The 23,723-nt window shown below is 45.6% G+C and overlaps 1 pseudogene; it reads right to left on the bottom strand.

Annotated features, from left to right (window-relative positions):
• Positions 1–14,373: 14,373 nt before the first annotated feature.
• On the bottom strand, positions 14,374–23,513 carry LOC114609424 (annotated as a pseudogene).
• Between the last annotated feature and the right edge of the window lie 210 nt (positions 23,514–23,723).

Below are 23,723 nucleotides of genomic sequence, written 5' to 3'. Positions count from 1 at the left end.
GAGAGCTTGTCTTATGCAGCTTAATCCTGACCCTGCTCACCTTGTGCAGTGAGCCAGTCAGTAACGGTACACAGGCTTGAGACATTCAAGCATGATACAGAAATTCTAAAGGTCCTAAGAGACGGTTATGCCATATCTTTTTGGTTTGTTGCTGAGAAAAAGAGTGCCTGAATAAGGTTTTATATCCCAGACTCCGATTTGGGGCCAGTGACTTCCTAGTCCTGGTCTGACCCTCACCAGATTCCACACAGGATCACAGTTGAAGCCTCAGACACTGATATAAACGACATGAGTTAGATGCATTTTATCTCCATGAGAAAGGATGGCAACAACTTTGAAAGGCTCCAAATACTCTATGGAGAGAATGGACCCACCTCCCTCTTGAGTACAGGGTCCCAAGAAGGGTGATATCCAAGTTTTATTAATAACTGAAATTAAAAATAAAGCAAAGATACTAGAGTCCTGCTGAGCGCAGTTTCTGCATGCTCACAGCACCATGCCGGCCAAGGAGGAAACAGTTTACCTCCGGTTACCTGTGATTGCGATCAGTGATGACAATGGTTGAGGTAGAAAGGCCAAAGGATACCCGTGGGAAGGTCTGTGGAGGGGCTGGGAACAGTTTTCAACTGAGGATATGTAGATGGAAAAGCCAGATAAGAGGCAAAGTGCCTGAACTCAGTCATCAGTCAGTGCACACAAAATAACAAAGAGCTCACCCAGGCAAGATCAGGATGCTGCAGGGGGGGGGGGGGGGGGGGGGGAGGGGAACCCAGGAAACCCTCGCAGCTGTGTTGAGATGGAGTAGCACTGTAGGATTCTGGAGAGGACAAAGGTTTAGTGAGAACATACACCGAATGGTCCAGCAATCTGTCCTAGTATGTCTCTTGAAGCACGTTTGACAGAGGTCCCAGGGGAGCTGTCCCGCACGCACTGTAGCACTCTTGGCTGGTATTGGAGGAGAGCTGGTGTCCATCGCTGGAGTAATGAAAGGAGGAATTACAGTGAACACAGCTTAAAGTGGTGTGTAGCAGTTAGAAGCAAAGGATTAGTTGTAAGAGCGATGGCGTGGATGGGCCTTTAAAATACAGTGCTGAGTTTAAATGTGTGTGTGCGAGTGCGTGTGCGTTTGTGTGTGTGTGTGCACCCTGTGCATGGCTGGTGGTGTCCTTGGAGGTCAGAATATATCAGACTCCCAAGCAACTGAAATCATAGGTAGCTCTGGATGCTAGGACCTGGATCTGGGTCCTTTGCCAGAGCAGCGAGTGCCTTTAACCATGGAGCCAGCCTTTCTCCAGCTCCCAGTGCTGAGTTAAAGGAGGAAGAAAAGGAGAAAGAGATAAACCACAATGCTTGTCATGTAAAGCATGTGTCTGTCAAGCAACAAAGCACATCTGAAACACATGCACATGCAAAGGGAGCCACATAGAACACTTTAGGGTATTTATTTACATAAGAGACAGGCACAAGACGTAATTAAAGGGAAGACATAAACGAAGAGGAGAACTCCTATAAAGCAACTATTCTATGAATTGAAGGGAATCCAGCCATGCAGACGCCTCAGTTTTATCCCCATAAGACTTATTTCAGATTACTGACCGCCAGAAGTGTAAGATAATAACGTTATGCTGTTTCGAGCCATTAAGCTTACAGTGACTTGTTGTAATGGCAACAGAAAGCTAATATGTAACTGTAATTACATCTCAAAGTAAACCTTAGAAAGTGTACAACATGGAAGAAGAATTTTAGCAACAAGATAAATTGTTAAAGTTATTCCATTAGAAATGTTTTGGCAATCCTCTGCTCCTTTCCAACTTGGGTCCCACAAAGAAGGGTGGCAAGAAGAAAGGGCCATTCTGCCATCAACGAGGTAGTGACTTGTGGGTATACCATCCATATTCACAAGCACATCCGTGGAGTGGGCTTCAAGAAGCATGCCCCTCGGCACTCAGAGAAATCTGGAAATGGTCCAAGAAGGAGATAGGAACTCCAGATGTGTGTGTTGATACCAGGCTCAATAAAGCCATCTGGGCCAAAGGAACATGGAATGTTTCATATCTCAATGTTTCAATTGAGTACAATTGTCCAGAAAACGTAATGAGGATGAGGATTCACCAAACAAACTTTACACATTGTAGCTTACGTGCCTGTTACCACATTAAAACCCTACAGACCGTCAATGTGGATGAGAACTAACCTGCTGAATGTCAAATAGAGTCGCAGAACTGCCAGAAGAAGGAGAAGAAGAAGAAGAAGAAGAGGAGGAGGAGGAGGAGGAGGAGGAGAGGAGGAGGAGGAGGAGATGAGGAGGAGGAAGAGGAAGAAGACAAAGAAGAGGAGGAGGAGGAGGAGGAAGAGAAGGAACAGGAAGAAGAGGAAGAGGAGGAGGAGGAGGAGGAGGAGGAGGAGGAGGAGGAGGAGATGGAAGGAAGGAAGGAAGGAAGGAAGGAAGGAAGGAAGGAAGGTTGGTTGGTTTCATGTGGAAAATGACAGCAGAACTTAAGAATTATTTTGACCAGAGACTGAATGGGCTCTGAGGACAGTCAGTAAATGCACACACAGGTTGATGAAGAGAAGTTGTGAGACTGAAATGCAAAAAGAAAAAATGAAAAAAAAAACAGAAAAGCTCTTCAGGAGCATTAGGATGGTACTGATGCTAAGTGTGCTCCCAGACTCCATATGACGTGAGGTCTATAAAATGGAAAAGAAGAGATATTTGAAGAGATAAAATCTGAAAACTTAACAGGCCGAAAAACAATAACTGAAGATGGGGAAGAATTAACGCAAACAAAAATCACTCTTAGGTCATCATAGTCGAAGTGATAAAAATTAAAGATATAAAGAAATATCATGGGGCTGGAGAGATGGCTCCACAGTTAAGAGCACTGGCTGCTCTTCCAGAGGTCGTGAGTTCAATTCCCAGCACCCACATAGTAGTTCACAACCATCTATATTGAGATCTGATCCCCTCTTTTGGTGTGTCTGAAGACAGTGACAGAGACAGTGTGCTCACGTACATAGAGTAAGTCTAAAAGGAAAGAAAGAGACATCATGAAGGAAATCCAAGAAAGAACATAACAAATACAGAAGATTAAAGGTGACAATGGGCTTCTCATCATGGATGTTGCAGCCCAGAAACAAGGAAGTTGAACCTTTAGTAATTAAAGAAAAATCTGTCAACCCAGATTGTTTACTCAGTGCTGATACTTTAAAATGTACATCTAGGTTTAACTGCAGTTAAATCTTCTAACTGCTTCTTACCTAGTCTTCATTCTGTTCTCTCTTCCTGGCTTCCTGTTTTTTGTTGTGTTGCATCTTTAATTTTTTTTTATTATTTACATATGTATCTAACATGAATGTATAGCTCAAGCTAACCTGGAACTCACTATGTAGCACAGGCTGGCCTTAAACTCATGGTCTTCCTGCCTCTGTCAACTGAGTTCTGGGATTGTAGGTGTTCTCCCCCTATGTCTGACTTCTTAGTGTCTTTTTTTAGATAAGATATTTTTTAAAGTTCCGTTGAATTAGCTTATCATATTGAAAATTACATTAAATATAAATTGTCTAAACACTAATTAAAATCCAAAGGTTGCAAAATTATATTTAGATTGTTTTTCAATAAGAAATTAATTATATTTATTTAATTATCTGCAAAGGTCAGAGGATGCCCAACTTTGAGGACTTAATTCTCTCCTTCTGTCATTTGGTCCTGGGAGATTGAATTCAGGCCCATAGAACTGTCAGAAAGTGCCCTTACCTGTTTAGCCATCTAATGTTCATCTTCCCTCCCCCTTTTCTTGAGACAGGGTTTCTTGTATAGCCCTGGCTGTCCTGGAACTCACTATGTAGACCAGGCTGGCCTCAAACTCAAAGATCTGCCTTCCAAATGCTAGTATTAAAGGCGTGCATCACCATGCCTGACTTTCAGGTAATGCTTTAAAAGTATGACATCTAAATGCTACCAATAAAACAATAAAATTTTCTAAAGAAAAAAGATAGGAAAAAATATAGCACATTAATGATAATCAGAAGAGTCAATATAATTTACATATCAGTCCTTTTATACTAAGCTATAGGAAGAGTTATACTTTCAGGTATACTTAAGACTACCATAGACATTCTAGTAGCATAAAGGATAGATGCAGATCAAAGAACAAATAAATCAGATATATATAGTTTTGACTAGCTGAGTTTTGACTAAAGTTCCAAAGTTCTATTAGAAAAGGATAGCTGATGGTGGTCTTCCTCCTCTTCCTCCTCCTCTCCTTCTTCATCTTCCTCCTCCTCCTCCTCCTCCTCCTCTTCCTCCTCCTCCTTTTCTCCTCTTCTTGCCAGGATCAGATTATGTAACCCACTCAAGAGGCAGAGGCGGATGGATCTCTGTGAGTTTGAGGCCAGCCTGGTCTACATAGTGAGTTTCAGGATAGCCAGGGCTACATAGAGAAACACTGTCTTGAAAACAAAAATGAAAACAAAAAACAAAAAGAAAGGAAGGAAGGGAGAGAGAAAGAGAGAGAGAGAGAGAGAGAGAGAGAGAGTGAGTGAAAATGAGAAGAGAGACGAGAGACTCAGGGAGACAACTCGGCAGTTAAGACCATTGGCTGCTCTTCCAGAGGTCCTAGGTTTAGTTCTCAGAAGCCACATGGTGGCTCACAAGCATTTGTAACTTGGCTTCCAGGGAACCAGGGTGTCTTAGTTAAGGTTTCATTGGTGTGAACGGACACCATGGCCAAAGCAACTCTTATAAAGGACAGCATTCAAAAAGCATTCCACTGCTTTACAAATCCAAAATCCACATTCTTCCAAACAAAAACCATGGTCAGGCCTATTACAACAATACCCCAGTCTTGGTACCAACTTCTGTCTTAGGGTTTTACTGCTGTGAACAGACACCATGACCAATGCAATTCTTATAAAGGACAACATTTAATTGGTGCTGGCTTACAGTTTCAGAGGTTTGTGATCATCATGGTGGGAAGCATGGCAGCATCCAGGCATGGCACTGGAAATGCTCAGAGTTCTGCATCTTATTCTGAAGGCAAGCAGTTGAAGACTAACTTCCAGGCAGCTAGGAAAGGATCTCAAAGTCCACCCCCATAGTGACACACTTCCTCCAACAAGGCCACACGTCCTAATAATGTCACTCCCTGGGCCAAACATATTCAGACCACCACACAGGGTAAAATATCATAATCCATCCACTGAGAGTTGAAGTTGGAAAAGACTGACCATTCAAAGTGTCAGCGAGGATTTATACCACAGGGGTGCTCATGAATTTCTGGTGGAAACACCAAGTAGTCTATGAACTTTGGAAGCAGTTTAACAATTCCTTCTAAAGTTAAGCACACATGAACTGTAGAACATAGCAACTCTACTCCTTTGGTATTTGCCCAAAAGGGGAAAAATGTGTCTATTTAAAGATCGGTTCCACACTGCTCTTATTGATCCAAATGAGAAACAATTCAAATATCCATCAATCAGTGCATAGATAAACAAGTTGTGTGTCATCCATACAGTGAGTGGCACAGTTCCCAGAAGGAAACCGTGTTAAAGGAAAGATGGAAGCATAATAACAGATTAATGTTTAGAACATGAACGGCTTATGTTAAGGGAAAAGACAAACACAGATGAGCTTATATTTTGTGATGATATTCTAGAAAAGACAAAACGGTAAGAACCAAACACACTTGTGGTTGTGGGGTGCCCAAATAGGGGACCCGAGGCAGGATGGTGACGTTTAGAATGACTGAGCCACTATATTGATCGTGCTTTTGGCCCCTATGTGAATACATTTTGTCTTTAAAGTGGGTGAATTTTATGCTGTATAAATAATGCCTCCATAAAGTTGGTCATCCATGTTTCTGTGTAAGGGTCATTGTCTATCTCAACTGTGGCTGTGCATCTCATCTTGAAATCTGATAAATGTAAACTGTCCAGCCTGCTCTTCTTTTTTCAAAATTGCTTTAATTATTTGTGATATCTAAATAAAGTCTTGTTAGTTATCAATTTTAACCAAAAAAAGTTAAACAAAACTAAACAAACAACGACAACAAAACGACAACTAAAAAGTAAAACCAAAAAAACAGAAAGCTCTTTAGAATTTTGAAGTTGTGTCAACCTTTAGGTGGATTTGGGAGAGAACCTGATAAAACCTCATGAGACCTACTGACTTCGGTCATGGACAAGCATCCTGTGGCCTGCAGCCTGGGCCAGCAGCCCCTTCCTCCCTGCTTTTGGAGAGGCTGCGCAGGACCTGCTGAGCATCTGCCCCGTTAGACTGAGCGTGTTTGGGTCGGCGGCTCTCACCGCCACCCACCGTCCTACAGGGACCGCACTACCCTACTTTACATCTGAAGACTGTTCTCATTTGCCCTTCGAAACTCTCTCTTCCAAGTTATTTATGTCCTATGGCAAAAACTGGTTGCTCAGCTCTCTCTCCAGCGGCTGCCCGCCCTCGGCTTCCTGCGGTACGTGGCGCCACCACTTGGTCGCCTCTCTTGAGGACCCTGATTTCCTAATGCAGCCCAAGCTTCGTTCGAATCTTTTTTTTTTTTTTTTTTTTTTGAGTTGGGGCAGAAGTATCTCCAGAAAAAAATTTCCCCTTGTTAAACAAAGAGCATTCAAATTTATAGTAACATCGAATATCTAGCAAGCACTGAGTTGAAATGATTCCCTAAGAATCCAGACTATTCTCACAGTCCAACGTGATTCCACACTTTTTTACAATTATAGTTGAGGGTCCGTCTCCATCCCATCACCCCCCCCCCGTCTCTCCGCACTCCACACTTTCCTTCACACTCCCCCATTCCTCCACACTCCCCCCACCCCATCCCACTCCTCAGGTCCACATTTCCACATTTTTTCCATTCCTCCCCATTTCCCCCAGCTCCCTCCATTGCTTCCAGGAAAAACAATATGATGAGTTTGGAGTGTTAGCCTTGCTTGTGGATGTTTTTGTCTAAATGTTTGAGACCAAAAAACAAAAGCTGATTTACATGCTTTAAACTTCATGCAAATGGTGACATTCTGACTGTATCTTTCTATGGCACCCATTTTTTATATTTATCCCTTCTGAATGGTCTACAATGTATTTATTCATACTCGGGGACAGGCATTTAGCCTGTCTCAGCTTTCCCCACTGGAGACATTGTTGCAATGATTTCTCTGTCATGACTCTAGGGCCAGGACCTATGTAGGCAATGGCTAAGTAGGTGCATCTTCTTGACGTGTGTACTTTCCAACCGTACGTTTACGCAGCCTATGGCCATCTAATGTTATCCTATCTGTCCATAAACAAGCTCTCCCCAAGGTGCCCTATTTCTAAGACACCATATGTACTTATGGGATAGCTCCTAAACATGGCAGGCACCATAGCCATAGAGAAACGTGGCAATTCTTTACCTTCGAGGAATTAAAAAGGTTGAAGGCAAATCATGGGGTGGAGTTGAGTCTGTGAATAGGTGTTCATGCTGAGCCTCCATAGTGACTTACCAATACCCCACATGGAATGCTTGTCCTGCTACTTGGAAAAGGAAGCAGGAAATGAGACATGAAGTCTGTATACTGAGGCCAGATAGCATCTTCCCTTCAGGGATGACTACCTTCAACTTGGGCATTATTTATACCTAGTGCTTCATAGCTGATTGCCTGATCTGATCATCTGAGCATGTGTTCTCATGCATTCTCTCTCTCTCTCTCTCTCTCTCTCTCTCTCTCTCTCTCTCTCTCTCTCTCTTTCTCCACTCTCTTATCCCTCTCCCTCTCCCTCACTCTTACTCTCACTCTCTCTTTTGAGTGGTATATGTATGTGTGTATATGTGTGTGTGTATACATGTGCTGGTGTGAGTGCACATATGTGCGCTTGCCTGTAGAGACCAGATGTTGACATCAGGTGCTCCCTCGGCTGTTCTCTGTCATGATTTTTTAGATAGGTTCTCTCATGGAACCTGGAGTCCATCTATTAAGCTATACTGGCTGGCCAATGGGCTTTAGGAACACACCTGTCTTTGCTTGCCCAGTGCTAAGACTCGAGTCTTCACAGTTGCCTCACAGGTACTTTATGAGTAAGCCCTCTCCCCAGCCTCTGATTGCTTTCTATACTATCTCCTGTAGGAATCAAGAAGGCTGCCCCAGTCACCATTCTTACTGTGGGAGTGAAGGAGCCAAGGCTCAGAGGACTGGAAAGCATTGTAGAGAGCTAACTGTGGCAGAGCCCAAGCTAGAACTCCAGTCATGGCCTCTCCAATCTATCACTGGCTTCCTAGTTGGAGACTTCTGTGGCTCTAAGTCAAGCTGAGAGACAGACATGCAATCCACAAAACCTCACAACTCCCAACTACTGTGGCTGGGAATGTGGTCACTAGCTAGATCTTTAGTTTCTACGGCTGCCTCTTTCTTACTCTACACCGGGTACTGACAAACCCTGTGGGAAAGAATAATCGCATCAGTGGTTAGATGCATCTGTGTTTAGAAAACAGTCTCATGACATTTAAAGAACAGGATTCATAGGGAGAGAGTGATGCATGGTCCAGGAGGCATTGCCCTTCTCTGGGGAACCTGCCTGAGCAATCTAGCCACCATTTCTGCCTCACAAAGGCATAGTAGTGGTTCTGATGCTAAGGTCCTATTCCCCAGTTGGTTCTTGATCTGTCAGTAAAGAAAGCCATGGGCCAATTGCTGAGCAAAAGGTACAGGCGGGACTTCCAGGTTTCTGGAGGAAAAGGGATGCAAGGGAGGAGAGAGGAAGTTCGCCATGCTTTGGAGAGAAAAGAACCAGGCAATCATGTGAGGTCTTGGGAGGAGCAGTGGGCTATGGCCACTCCTATAGGTGTGGGGGGGGTCAGAGATGTTTAGCAGGGACTAGATTCAACTGACCAACTAAGCTTAGGGCAGGTGGAAGGTACAGAGCTAAGAGGCATGCTTTTCCAGGCAGGAGATAGTAGCGCCCAGCAATTGTGCCAAGAAGGTAAGTTGAAAATGAACAACTGTGTGTGTGTGTGTGTGTGTGTGTCTTTTATCCATGAATTTAAGGGAAACTGGGAGGGGCTGGTAGCACCGCCTGATCCTGAAACTAAGGCAGGGTAGCGAAAAGCTACCTGCAACAAAAAACCTTACCTGTGCTCAGAATAATCTAGTGAAAAACATCCCCTTTTGGACTAGTAGGGGTGGAAATAACGGGAATACGCTGTGTATCTCCAGCAACTGCATGAAGTCTGAACTTTCTCTGCAGGCTTAGTTGCCACATGTCCTTCAACCTGATAGAAATATCTTTGAAATAATTGTGAAGACAGTAAAAGAGATTTTGAAAAGTAGCACCTACCCGTGTTAAGTGGTTCCAGGAGACTGGGAGTGACACCAACCAAGGTGCTGTCAAGGAAATCTGTGCATGCTGGGAGCAAGTGGTTACCATGTTGATTCCTATGCATGTGCTCTCAGATCCACCTTCCCACACGCAGAGATCCTGGGGGAAAACGGAAAGCTCACCAGCTCTGCAAAGGCAGCTGCTAATAGGAGGGGAAATCAAAGAGGGAAAGGAAAAGAAAAGGGCCAAAGGGAAGAAAAGAAAATATAGTGCCCTGGAGTTTGCATCTCCCAGATTCAGCTGGTTTCCTGACAGTGCTGGTCAGTGTTTGTCAACTTGACACGACATAAACCAGAGTCATCTGAGAGGAGGGAATCTCAACTGAAAAAATACCTCCGTCAGATTGGCCTGTAGACAAGTCTGTGGGCGTGTTCTTGATGGATGATTGACATGGGAGGGTCCAGCCCACTGTGACAGTGCCACTCTTATGTATGTGGGTGGTATAAGAAGACAGGCTGAGCAAGCCATGGGGAGCAAGCCAGTAAGCAGCACTCCTCCATGGCCTCTACATCAGCTTCTGCCTCCAAGATTCTGCTTAAATACCTGTCCTGACTTCCCTTCATGGTGAACTGTAAACTTAACAATGAAACACCCCAGCACCCCCCCCCCACACACACACACAAACACACACTTCCTTTTGATCATGATGTTTTATCATAGCGAACGCATCAAGAACACTGAGTTCTCCATGCATATTTTACTTAACTAAAATGTGTTTATAGCACAGAGACCTATTTGCTTAATCCACTTTGGCCACTCAGTTAGATTAGCATTGCTGGCTGAGAAGCAATATACCGAAGATGTTAAAATTCAGTAGTGTAAAAGTTGAAACACTTTAGTATTACAGTTAAGTACAGAATAAATACATAAGAACGTTGACTGTTCATTTTGGGTGGTAGTTGCCCCTGCCTTTGATCCCAGTACTTGGGAAGCAAAGGCAGATGGATCTCTGTAAGTTCAAGGCCAGGCTGGTGACTATTTTGTTTTTATTTAATTATGTGCATCTACATGTGGGTATGTGCACATGAATGCAGGTTCCTGCCAAGGCCAAAGGGATCAGATGCCCCTAGGGTTAGAGCTCCAGGCAGTCACAAGCCACCCCAGTATGGGTGCTAGGAATCAGACCCCAGCCACCTCAGTCCAGCCTCTTACTTGCTAAGCCATGTCTTCAGCCCCTGGGAAGCCGTTACTTATCGAGTGCTGTTAAATAAGGTACTTCATCTCATCACAGCTACCAGGTGAAAGAAGTGTTGCTGATGTAGCATTTCACTGATGCACAGACAAAGGCTCCCAGACTGAATTTTTCAAGTTGGTCAGCTGCTGGACGTGGAGTTCTGATGTCCTCCCTTGCTCATCACATTGTCATCAGGTCACACTGGCCTGTGGTCCAGGTGATATAGTCGCTGCTTATCCAACATGGGACTTGTGGCTTATGCCCACAGCTTTCCTGGAGGCAGGTTTTGATAGAGATACCTGATGAGGCCGAGCGAGTCATTTACTAGGCAGGAAGTGGCTCTAGAAGCCAGGCCAAAACTAGGTTAGGTAAGTGAGATATGCAGCATGCAGCATTCGACATGCAAAATTTAGGACTGCTGTCTCTCTCGGGCTGGCCCTGGCCGTGCACAGTGATGCCCTTAAGTAGCCAAGGTTGCAGTGGAAGGTTTAGAGAAGAGAGACTTGTTGTCGGGCTGAGTGCCTTGGCATAGCAGAATAGAGAGAAACCGAAGGAGTGGACACAGAGCATGTCCAAGATGCTCTTGGAGTCCTCAAAATAAATAGAATGGTGGGAGACACTGGGTGGGGACACCAAGATTCTGAGTCTGCAGCAGGAGGGGGTGACAAAAAATAATAGGTACAACACTAAGCTGCAGATTTGACACGGAAAGGAAGCTTATATTCTCCAGCAAGGAACCTGTTATCCAAGGGCATCTCAGGAATATTTTGTCTTATTCCTCCCACTAATGGGTATCTTCTAGGTCAAGAGGAGTCCAGTGCAGCTTGCTTGTGTTGTTGGCCTCCTTCTCCAGCCTCCTAAGGTGTGAACACCGTGGAAACCAGTCACTCTCGAGAAGAAAGCTGTTATTCTTGAGGAACAGCACTTCTGGAAGGTGATACAGTGAGCTCCAGTCCTTCTGGGAAAGGTCCTAATTCCCATGAGTTGCTTGCGAAAAATTAATTACCTTTCATGGTGCTTGTGCTTCAAAATGTCCACTTGTCCTTTCTCAGGTTCCTCCCTGTGGTCCAGAGGATACTCCGGTGGCTAAATTCAGCTCAGTGGATCTGCATTAGTAAGATGGGCAGATTTTTCCACCACATTCTTACCTGGGCTTGTGGTAATCCTTGGAGGAGCCAGTCATGGCTCTAGCCTTGTCCCTGCCACCCCCGTGTCTTTTAGCCCAGTAAGAGTTAGTGCACACAGCTGGGGGAGCACTTCCAGCACAGACACTGAGTCACATGTGAAGTGCTGTGGGTTTATGATCTATACTTCCATACTGTGACCTTTGGTACCTGGAGTGTCTGGCTTCTGTGGTTTGCTGAGGGAAAGCTCCTGTGTTGTTTCCTTCCAGCGGGAAGAAGAGTCCACAAATGCCAAGCTGGCTCCCTTGGGCTTTCTGTGGAGTCAGAACTCTTATGTTCTGCTGAAGATACACATAGTTGCTCTTCACTTGGGTCACATGGAGCACCAATGTGTAACCAGCCCCTGACATCTGACAATCTGAAAATCTTGAAGTGTTAAGGGTCAGGGTGCTGGCCTCTTCCCAAGGCCGAGGCCAGAGGGCTAGTGGGTGGCTCTGCCTAAGGGACCAAGAAGCACGACCAGAAGCAATGCTCGCCTTTGTTGGCCTTGCCAGTCATCTTTCTGTTTCCATAACAAACTACCTGAGGTATTGTCTTAGACGCTGTTCTGTTTCTGTGGAGAGACACCATGACCAAGACAACTCTTATAAAAGAAAGAATTTAATTGTGGGCTTTCTTATAGTTTTAGATGGTGGGTCCATGATCATCAGATCATCACGGCAGGAAACAGGCAGGCATGGTGCTTGAGCAGCAGCTAGAAGCTACTTACATTGTGACCCACAGGCATTGGAGGGGGGAGGGCCCTCCTCTAACAAGGCTGCACCTTCTAATCCTTCTCAACAGTTCCACTAGCTGGGAACCCAGTATTCAAACATATGAGCCATTTTTCAAACCATCCCAGGTATGAAACTGAAAATGAGAAGATTTATTTTCACTTCCTTTTTTCTTTTAGGTTTCAGTCTGTGATCAGTCTGTGAGGTAACACAAATGCAGGAGTGTGTGGCAGAGGAGAACTGCTCACACCATGTGCCAGGAAACAGAAGAAGGGACAGGGGTGCCACAACCCCTTTGGGAAAGCACACCCACAATGGCCTGAGTTCTCACACACAAAATGCCACTCAACAGCTCCTGACAGCGCCATGGTAGGAACCTCCCTTTATCTCACAGCTTCTGAAGGGCGCTGAGCATCCAAAGTGCAGCAGAACCCTGTGCCTAGCTCCAATCCTCCCCCCTTACCACCTCCCACCCCTGTGACAGTTTTCTTTCCAGCCCTGAAGGTTTGCTGAAGGAAGTGGGTAGCTCTCCTGTGTGAAGCGGGCATCGTGGTCATATGGCCACTGCTGGGAGTGAGCAGCCTGACTCAGTCTACAGGGCTTATTGACTTGAATGACTATTGGCATTAAACCTTTAAACCTCAGCATTCTGTCTGTCCACAGAACAAGCGCTTCCGGCTTCCTGCAGAGAAGAGTATCTGGCTAGAGAACTAAAGAGTATAGTGTTATTTTCTGAAAGTACCCTTGTGTTTACACAGACAAACAGGCTTCCATGAAAAAAGTTTGGACAAGAGTGGCACAAAGGAGAGAGACTGACAGACAAGCCACGTTCTATCAGTCTCCAGGGCTCATATGAGACCCCTGAGTATCATTCACACAGTGTGTCTGCAGAGCCTATCAAGCCAGTGAAAAGTGAGTCCCACTGTCTGTGCAGCGTCCTCCGACTGATGCACACACTGGGGTTGTGCTCTGCAGAGAGCCCGGCCTTTGTTGCTCCTCACAGATCGTCACTATGGAAAGGATCCTGTCTTTTCCAACCTGCCCCAGACCACAGCGTCCCATGCTCTCCATGGAGGTAATTGCTTAGGAGAAGTTGGGGGCCGTGGGGTGAGAGGTGAGGTGAGGGGGAGAAATGGACCACACAGGACACGACCCTCCCATCGCTGTGTCGTGCTCATCCCTGCGTCTCCTCAGCAGTCTAAGACCGTACTTGGAGATTGGACAACTCCACCACCTTATCTGTCCCACAGCGGCACCTTCCCACCTGCAAAGGTTCACCTCCCAGGAACCTTTTGAAGAGCCACAGAATTTCGTTTAATGTTGGGGAAGGGCGACCCCTAGTGTCGATTCTTGGGAGAAGCGTGGGCTCTTCCTCCCGCTTCTAGGAGGTCCTCTGAGCTCTTGAGGCCCAGTGGGAAGCAAGTCTCGGCTTCTGTGGGCATGCTGGGCATCTACATTAAGACCGTCTCACAATCACCGTTTTGTGTTTTGTTTTAAAGATTTGTTTTATTTTTAGTTATGTGTGTTTGTCTGTGCTGATATGTACACGTGAGTCCAAGTGCTCAAGAGGCCTGAAGAACACTTCAGATCCCGTGGGTGGATCTGGAGTCACAGGTGTTTGTGATCTCCCTGGTGTGGGTGTTAGGAGCCAAACTGGGGTCTTTGGTGAAAGGAGAGGGAAAGGGAGAGGGAGGGGAAGGGGGAGGGGGAGGGAGAGGGAGAGAAGAGGGGGAGAGGGGGAGGGAGGGAGAAAGGAGGGGAGGGGAGAGGAGGGGAGGGGAGGAGAGGGGAGGGGAGAGGAGAGGAGAGGAGAGGGGAGAGACCCTGCCCCTCTGGGTGCTGAGATTATAGATCAGTGCCTTTCTTTTGTCTTTTGTTTGTTTGTTTGTTTGTTTGTTTTTTTAAAAAAAGACATATCTTTATTTTAAACTCTGATCTACCATATTAGCGTTTCCCACCAACTCTGGGAGCAGAGACCTTCACAGGCTTCACATCTTTTGTTTAGGTGCTGCCTCTGGGGGGGCCTTGGCAGCAGCCACTGCTGTGTTCTTTGATGCCTGCTTAGCCTTTTTTTTGCTTCCTTGGCAGCCTGTATAGCCTGCTCTCGCTGAGCTTTCCTAAGTTCTGGTGTCTGATTCCTCTTGGCCATTACATCAGCAAGAGAGGCTCCAGTGATGGAGCCGGAATTTGACTGCACAGTGGGTTTTTTTTTTTTTAATTTCTTCTGACTGTCTTTTCTTGTGTTTTCTTCTATAGAGGACAGTCCAGGTTATCTGTCGAGGATTCCTTTTGGAAAGGAACGCAGACTCACATTTTGCATTAAGAAACTGGAAAACTTTACCATCAGTCCCGGCTTAGCACTACCGGTGTCCTGCATGGATCTTGTTCCCACTGAAACTACACAGCTCTACCTTCGTGGTGATAGATGTTGGCCTGCAGGGGTGGGGTGGGGGAGATGGCGAAGAGGACCAGGTTCTTTGACCTCTCCTCCTATAAGGGACCTGGCCACCAGACGTGACATTGATGCTACTTATGAGGTTCCTGCTTTGGGAAGCGAAGTGGTCTGGGTATGCATGACAGGAGAGGGCCATGCCCTTGCCCTTTCTGGATCTGCAAATACTCTGAGAATCTTTGTAGGGGCTGCTTTCTGTAATTACAGTCTTACTCCAGCTCTGTACAGACTCACGAGTATAATCAGACTCTGAACTGCTGCAGCAACAGGGTCAAATCTGTCTGCTTGCAGACAGCCTCAGCCACCCTTGTTCCAGTTCCGAGAAGGGTGCCCACCCATCTTGGTTTGTCTGGGACAGTCCCAGTTTGTGACTGCCACCTTGATATGATTATTAAAGTGTTCTCCTCTGAGAGGGGAGGGTAAGTGGCACAGTCACTCTGTCCACAAGGACTCTCCCCACGCTTTGGGTTCACAGGTTAGAGAGAATGCTGCCAAGAGCCCAGGGTTTGAATGGCTTTTAGAAGCTTGTAATTAGCCTTAAGCTTCCTGCCAGACCAGACAAAAGTAAAGGATTAGGAAGTTAGTTCTGCCTGGCAAAATGGCACATACTGTAGCTTCCAAGGGGACAGTTACCAGGCACTGACTTTGAGGAGAAAATTTTCATTTAACCTATTACATAAGAGGCACTAAGTAACTTAAGAGGCTATGTCCCTGTCTGTAGTATCTGCAAAAGTTTCTGAATGGCCATCTAAAAAAAAAAAATGTGTTGTGTTTTGTGTGTGTGCGTGTTCATGCATATGCATATATGTGTGTTCATGATAGTTCATGTTAGTGCATGTTCATGTGTGCTACTGCACGTGTGTGGAGCCCAGATGGCAAGCTCCACTATCCTCAGACAGGCTATCTGTGTCCTTTGAGACAGGGTCTCTCACTGGCCTGTAGCTCACCAATTATGCTAGGCTGGCTAGCCAGCAAGCCCAAGGATCTGCCTGTCTGTCTGTCTACCACACAGCTGACATTTTTACATAGATTCTCGACATCAAACTCAGGACCTCATGCACGTGAGTCAAGCATTTTATTGAGTCCTTTCCCGATGCCCTCTGTGTGACCCTTTTTTATATTAGACCTCTAAAATGGCTGATTTTCCATTTCATATTCCCTGTGATAGATGAGGGAGTAAAAATTATTTCACAAGGACTAACAGAAATAATGTGTCCAGGTGACATGGAAAGAATAAAGCTCAACACAGCAGTCATCCGTTCTCATCAGAGTTACCTCCCCTTGTCTGACGAGACAAGGGGGGGCAGGTGGGGGTGGGGGATGCCTGGCATCGGACAGAAACAGGAACAAGGTAATCACTTAGGGCTTAGTCAGGAAGCTCAGAGACAGGCACTTAGCTCTTCGTGTGAGGCCCCTGGTCGGGGCGCTTCTGTATAACCCTCAATGCTAATGAGAGCTGTAGGCACTTGTCGTGCTGGTAAAGGTCGGGTAGGTGGGAAGCTGAAGTAGAAAAAAATTCAGAGACGGGCGCCTTGGACTAGGATGCGGGAGCTAGAAATGGTGTCTGAGGTTGACATCGTAAAGAGTCATTCACTAGATAATTTTACTTTAGCACAATACAGAGCTTCTTTTGATGTTTGTTTGAATCACCCCTGACTGGAAAGAATAGAGTATCTGAGTTCTCATCCCCAGTCGGTTTCCAGAAACTTCCGGCTAGTTGAGTTCCAGCAGGAAGGCACAACTTTTTTTTTATAACTTTGCCCCCTGCAGGACGGTGGGTCTTGCAAAGGGTGGGGACTGGCAACAGCCTGAGCAGTTCCCAGAAGCTTCTTAGATAAGCAAACGACCTACCTGTAGGAAAGAGAGTGAGTCTGTTGTTCAGAGGGTTTGAGACCCCAGTTTCTAGTTGTTCTTTGCCCCACCTCCCTACTCCTACCCCTACCCCGCCCCTGCCTGGCCTGGAAGAAAGAAGCAAACCCAGGACTCAGTTTTCTGTGGCTCCGCCTCCCTTCCATGAGACTGTCGGACTTGCACTTTCTTTGAATGAAAAAAAGAAATAAAAAGAAAAGAAAAGGAAAGGACATGAGTGTTCTTAGGCATGGTAGAAGGGAAGGTTTATTATAGACATGTGGGAGAGCATAGCCGGAAGCAGGAACATCTGGGAGAGCCCAGAGTGGTCATGACCCTGAACCATGTGGAGAGAGGGGGAGGGGAAGGAAGAGAGGGTAACCAAGTACAGTAGCCAGGAGGGCAAAGGTACAAAAGGGGGGCGGGGAAGCAGGTAACCAGAAAGTTTGGATTATGTAGGGAAGAGCCTCTGAGGGAAGGGCAGCCCAGCCCCTGGGTTGCAGAGTTCAGGGGAGAGAGCATGGTATGCTAGCCATACCCTGTAACAGGTAGGGGCTGAGGGATGCTGGGAGAACCTGGGGGCTAGGTCCTCTTTGATGTATTAGACACCTCAGCCACTTGTCCCGGGTTTGAAACTAACAGTATTAGCCTTGAGAGGCAGAGGCAGGAAGATTAGGACAGGCTAGGCTGTATTTTAAAAGCCTGTTTTAAAAAGACAGACAGACAGACAGACTTGTTTTAAAAACGAAGATGCAGTACCATTCTAAAAAATGCATAATAAATGCAAATATTTATGCAAATGGAGCGATACTTCAGTACATGCGCAGAAGGTGGGATCACCAGTAAGAGAAACTAGCATGGCCCTTCCCTTCCACAGGAATCATTTCTCTTTAGTGCCTCTTCTAACTCTGTATAAAATATGTAATAAACTGTTGTGCACCACTCTCCTGCTGACCTGGGAAACACAGAACTTCTGCTTACTTGAAACTTTGGGCCTGGAGAGGCGGCTCAGCGCTTAACAGCACTGGCTGCTTTTCCAGGGGACCCGGCTCAAATCCCAGCACTTGGATTTCTGACAAACAAACAAATAAACAAACCAGTCACGCCACTCTTCCAAGACATTGAGCCAAACAAAACGCCCATCTGTGTGCAGAGACTTTTTTAGAGAACGGTGAATATTCACAGTGTGATATTATTCAACCCTAAAAATGAAATCTTGCCATTTGGAGCAACATGGGTGGATAGGATGTTATGTGAGTGTCCTAGAAAGGCAAGCGCTACGTGTTCTCAAACTCAGGCGGGGATTTCATAGCCGCGGAAAGTATGTGGTGGAAATGAGGAAGTGGCGGGGAAAGGGAGGAGAAGGGGAGGCTGGAGAGTGGGCATCAAATCGCAGTTTCCTTTTCTTTGTTTTCTAACTGTATGTGCATTGGTGTTTTGCTTGCATGAACGTCTGTATGAGGGTGTTGGGTCTCCTGGAACTGGAGTTACAGAAGTGACCATCCTATGATGGTCACTTCACTTAACATGGTGTCCTCCTACGTTGCTCTAAATGACAAGGAAATGAATGGCGATAGCAGTCCAGAAGGGCTGATGGTGGAGGCTGTGCACATGGCACTTCACAAGGAACAAGGCCACTAACTGGGAATTGGTTAGGGCCGCAAGTCACATTTCGCGAAGCATCAGGCTGCGTTCTATCTTCTGAAAACATGATTGAGACTAAATTTAAAAATAATGAGCTAAGTCGTTTAAAGGACTAAAGGTCAAGACAGCACAGCATCTGGCCTGTAGCATGGATACTGTTCACTGCTCTGAGCTAAGTTTAGACTGAGAGAGAACAGGAAGATGTGATCGAAGTGGGTATGGAGGCGGGCTGGAATCAAGGAGGATTTCAGCACTTGCTGAAGTGCAGTCTTAATTGATTAATTAATTAGTTAATGAAGTAGTTCAATTAATAAAAACCCTTAAACATTGTGCTGGGACTATAAGAAAGGTGCCTGAGACAAGACCGTCAAAAGACCCAGTGAAACAATGTAAACTCACTTGAAAACCTTTCATTTGAGAAGAGAACAGATTTAAACAGAGCCTCTAGGATGCTCTGCCCTAGCAGGGCCACCCTTGGAAGCCAGGAAGACACATGGACCATCTGAAGCTGGGGTCCAGCACTGACTTCTGTGTGTGCTGCTTTTGTGGGGGCCGTGAATGTGGCACTTATGGGGTGTGGAAGCTTGTATGGGGTTCCAGGATATGTGTAGCAGAGTGGGATTCCCTGCCCAGAAGCTGTGATTGGACTTTGTGTAAAGATAAAGATGAAGCCCTAAGTTGAAATGGAGACCCCAGGAGAGGGGAGATGAGAGAGACATGGGATATGTACAGAAGAAATCTGCATGCTCTCAAGCCCACGATGTCCCCAGATGCGTGCCGTGGACCTGCAGGACCTGGTGCTGGGGGCTGGCTTTCAGTCTATGTCATCAGACCTTTCTTTGCTATGTCTGCATTTCTCCCTTTGGCAACAAGAATGTTTATCTTACAGCATCGTCTTTTGGAGGTGGATAAACTGATTTTTATTTTAATTTTTTATTAGCATATATTAACTATACATAGCGCATTTTATTGTAACATTTTCATACATATAGGTAATGTACTTTGATCACATTTACACCCTCTCATTCCCCGTCTGGTCCACTGGTCCCCCTTTTCCTTATGAGTCCCTCTTCTACTTCATTTTGGTTTTTTCAATGATCCAATACATTTTATTAGAATTGTTTACAGGCAGAGGGGTGAGGAGTTAGTTGCTTACAGGAGCACAGGCACTTCACCAGTGGCTACACCACTGAAGAAAATCTCTCCTTTCCCGGCCTCCATTAACTGCTTATAGATCCCTAGACGGATGTGAGGTCATCAGCTCCTCCCACCGCCATAACAGGATGTCATCAGCCCCAGTTGCGTGCCGATGATCATGCCTGCTGTGAGTTCAAGAGTAAAATACCCATGTAACGCTTGGACGCCAGTGTTCCACATCCCTTCCCCACTTTGACATTTTCTCCCCCTTCTGAGATGCTCCCTGAATCTGGGAGGGGTGAGATTGATGCTCTGCTTATTGCCAAGCATTCACCACATTTATTTTCATCAGACTGCGAGTCTCTGCAGCTACTGGAGAACAACAGAAGCTCCTCTGACCAACCTGACAGTAGCATTAATCTATGGTCAGACATTGGTCTTAGAGCCCACTTTGGCGAGTGCATCATGTCCATTGAGCAAAACACAAGTGATTTTCCTACTTGGGCATATGACTTCCCTAGCTATGGGCTTCTGACAGAGATAAATGTGAGTCCCACTGTGCAGCTAGTCTCAAATCCAGACAGACAGGCTGGCCACCCCTTAATAGACTTGACACTGACGTACCCGTGCATACATGTTACCTGGCTTGTTTTTTTTTTTTTTTTCAGTTTTGTAGAAGCTCACAGTTAAAGGATTACCTTGGGTCTCAGAAGAGAATTCAGACTATGTTAATATTATTGTTATATTAATGTAGTTAATTAATAATTAATAAAGTAGCATTAATACTGATAAGACTGTAGACTTTAGAGGCGGGACTGATTCAGTTTGCATTATGAGGTGGTGATAATTCTATGGGGGTGGGAGTGGATGTTATAGTTTCAATGTGAAATGTCTCCCAGAGGCTCATGGGCTAAAATGCTTGGTCCCTAGCTGGGCGTACTGCTTTGGAAAGTGGAGAAACTGGATTACTGGGAGAAAGGCCTTGAGATTTGTTGCCCAGCTCCACTTCCTGTCCCATCTCTGCTTGAAGAGCCACAGGCTCCTGCCTCCACAGCTGTGAGCCATCCGTGGCACCATGCTTTCCCAGCTATGATGGACTGTACTCTCTCATACCATGAGCACAAAGCCCTTCCTCCCTTAACTTGCTTCATGTGAGAGAACTAAAGTTATGTTTAAAGTTTTAAATACTGTACTTAGGAGATCTATAAAACAAAAATGCCTCTAACTTGTAAGCCCCACTTGCCCAAGGGCGGATAACTTCCTGAAGTGCTGGGGGCTGTTGTTCAGGTAAGATATTGTTATGCCCAGAACTCGGGATCCCCAAGAGAGCTCTTTAAAGAATTGCAAAATCTGATGTACTGAAACAAAGAGTCTTTTAATAATTCGAACCTGGTTCAGATCACAATCCGGTCCCACTGCTCAGGGCAGGATTGCGACCCCGCGTCTAGGGGCTCAGGATATTTATACACAGGCAGATTCTGGGGTTTCAGGGTTCCATAACAAGGAAAGTGATAAGGGAAGTCATCTCTCAAACACAATACCATTTGTTTAGGTGGTGGGCTGGATCGGACAACTGGGGAGGGAAGCTCTTTTGGCCTTTATGGTGCTATCAGGGACTAGTGTTTTCACAAACAGCCACAGCTGTCTGGGAACACTTGATTGCCCCAAAGTATGGCACTTATCTTCCCAAGGATGTTTGGTCTTGTATTTTTTCAAAGGACTGGGGCCACCTGCACTGGAGAGTGCTTAGCCATCTCTCAGAGAGGGTGCCAGCCTCATCAACATGGGGGCTGGGAGTTGTGGCTGTTTGCCATTCCCGTGAGGGGATTTTCATTAGGGAGTGCCATTGGAGTGGGGATTGCTGAATTTTGGCGATAGGCTGTGCCTCCTTTGAAAGGTCAGATGGCTCAGATGGTGGTGGGGGGGAGAGCAAAGGGGTGAAGGAGAGCTTTGTGAGTATGAGGGAGTGCTGAGGCTGGGGAGTGCTGAGGCTGGCTGCCCAGCCCCTTCAATACAAGCCATTTTTTTCACATTTGTAAACAAGATTGGTTGCCCCAGCTGCCAGGATGTGCTTCATCACTTGTAGTGATCACGAGGTGGGTAGGCAGGAAGTACCTCAGGATAGAGGTCTGCACCTGATGGGAAAGACAGGAAGTACAGTGACTTGTTGATTTGCCTTTAAAAACATCCAACTGACCAATCTCTGTGACTCCCTGATATGGACCTGGCCAGTGCCCATCATCCTGGCAACTACTAAATAAAGCTCCCTTCAAATTTGGCTCAGAAATGGTAGTAGTGATCTAATTCTCACTGAAGGATAACACAAGTAATGAGTTAAGGTCTTTATGTAAACAAAGTTTTACTGGGTGAGGACTTTAAAAATTACACAAAAGGATCCACTTTAGCTTTTCATCTTCCCTCTTTCAGTGCTGGGAATTAAACCCATGTAGTACATGCTACCCAACAGTCATTTAAAGTATGCCAACTTGGGCAAGCAAGGTGGCACAGCAAGGAAAGGCACTTGCTACCAAGCCTGATACACACACAAGCACACACACACACACACACACACACACACACACATGCATGTATACATGCATAAGATTAAAAAAAAATTAAAGCAATTTCATTGTTAGAAATGAGTTCAGGGCCCCAAAGAAAGAGACCACCACTCATAACGAAATGTCTTGACAGGGCAAACACACACAACTCATAAACTCAGAAGAGCAAGCCCACTGGGCAGTGATAAGCTCTCTTGGGTTTTCCTCTAACACACCTGGTAACTGTCTTTCCTCCACTGCCCAAGGACCAAACTCATAGACTCTCTCAACTGGAGTCTTAAAAGCATCAGTGAAGAATTGAAGGTAAAGGGGAAGGCATGGGCCAATTAAGTCCCCAGTTCTGAGAAGGCAGCAGGGCCTTTATGTAAACAAAGTTTTACTGGGTGAGGAGGACTTTAAAAATTACATAAAAGTCTTATAAAGGAGGAGAGATAAAGGCATTCTAAACCCTTGGCATAAGCTCAAGCTACACAGTGTTTGCAGGAAGTACATTATGATCACGGGGTCTGCCTTTCTTGGATGGAGAGTCTCACTCACTCTTCCCTCTGTCCTCACAGAGAACTGTTAGGGATTACTGCCTGTGTTTTCCAGTGTAGTGTAGTCTTCAGCCCCTTTGAATTTAAAATTGTTAATTTTCCTCCAAAGTTGCCTCCTCTCAGGTTTAAATCCCTCCAAAGAAACTGTGACAGCCACAGGCATGTTTGCTGAGTCACTGTGACAGCCACAGTCATGCTCTCTTTTTAAGTGACCTAGAATATATTTTGTTTCTTGTAATACCAAATTCCCTATGCACAGAAGTTCCTACTGCCATTTTGGGGGGTGAGGTGGGGGTGGGGATGATGTATTGCTTTGAACAAAGCATGTTCAGAGATACGCCCACCTTTACATATGTAGACCAGACTTTTCTATGGCGCAAAGTGACAGTTTCCTCAATAAAATCTCTTTGATACCTCAGCTCAGAGGTGGATCCAACATGTTCACTACTTGCCTGAAATAATAAACATTTCTTCACTCTATTTCTTGGTTATGTTTATTGTGAGCCCTTTACATCCGGTTACACCATAACAAGCTCCCTCCTTTCCTAGTGACAAACCACTTTCAGAAGGGTCTGGACCCGAGTTTGTGTGCAAAGAAAGTCCCTGATGTTGAACTTTGAAGAAGTTTGGATGTGGTAGTCAGTATATTATGCCTAAGGTTTTTTCTGTTTTCCTTTTATACACTTCTCCTGAACGCTGAAGAACTTTCAATGTTCAGAACTGGTTTATCAGCTGCGCCGCTTACACTCTTGGCAGAATCTGACGCATTGTGGGCTGTGAGATGAAGAAAAGTGAACCCCAGGTTCGAATCAAATAAGCGTCTGGTGTCCCCTTAGTGACCCGCTGCTGCCTGGAGACACAGCCTAGCTCTGGCCCAAGCTGTTTTCGGGGAAAACTGTCCGCCATTTTGGGAGGTGGAGGGTGTGTGGTGTTCAACCTTCCAGATGTCTATTTAGCTTTTATGGTATTGTTCATAACCCTTTACTACATATCTTTCCCTAAAAGTTAGTTTTCTGTTTTCATCCGTAGACTAGATGGATTTGTTCCCAGCACACACCAGTACAAGAGTCAGGAACATAGCTCTGTCATTAGGATCTCTGCCAAGTGGCTCACCCA

Source organism: Grammomys surdaster, unplaced genomic scaffold (genome assembly GCF_004785775.1).
Source record: "Grammomys surdaster isolate TR1022 unplaced genomic scaffold, NIH_TR_1.0 125956, whole genome shotgun sequence".
Classification (NCBI taxonomy): Eukaryota; Metazoa; Chordata; class Mammalia; order Rodentia; family Muridae; genus Grammomys; species Grammomys surdaster.
The sequence above is the reverse complement of the archived record's forward strand: the minus strand, read 5'-3'. Positions and strand labels throughout refer to the sequence as shown.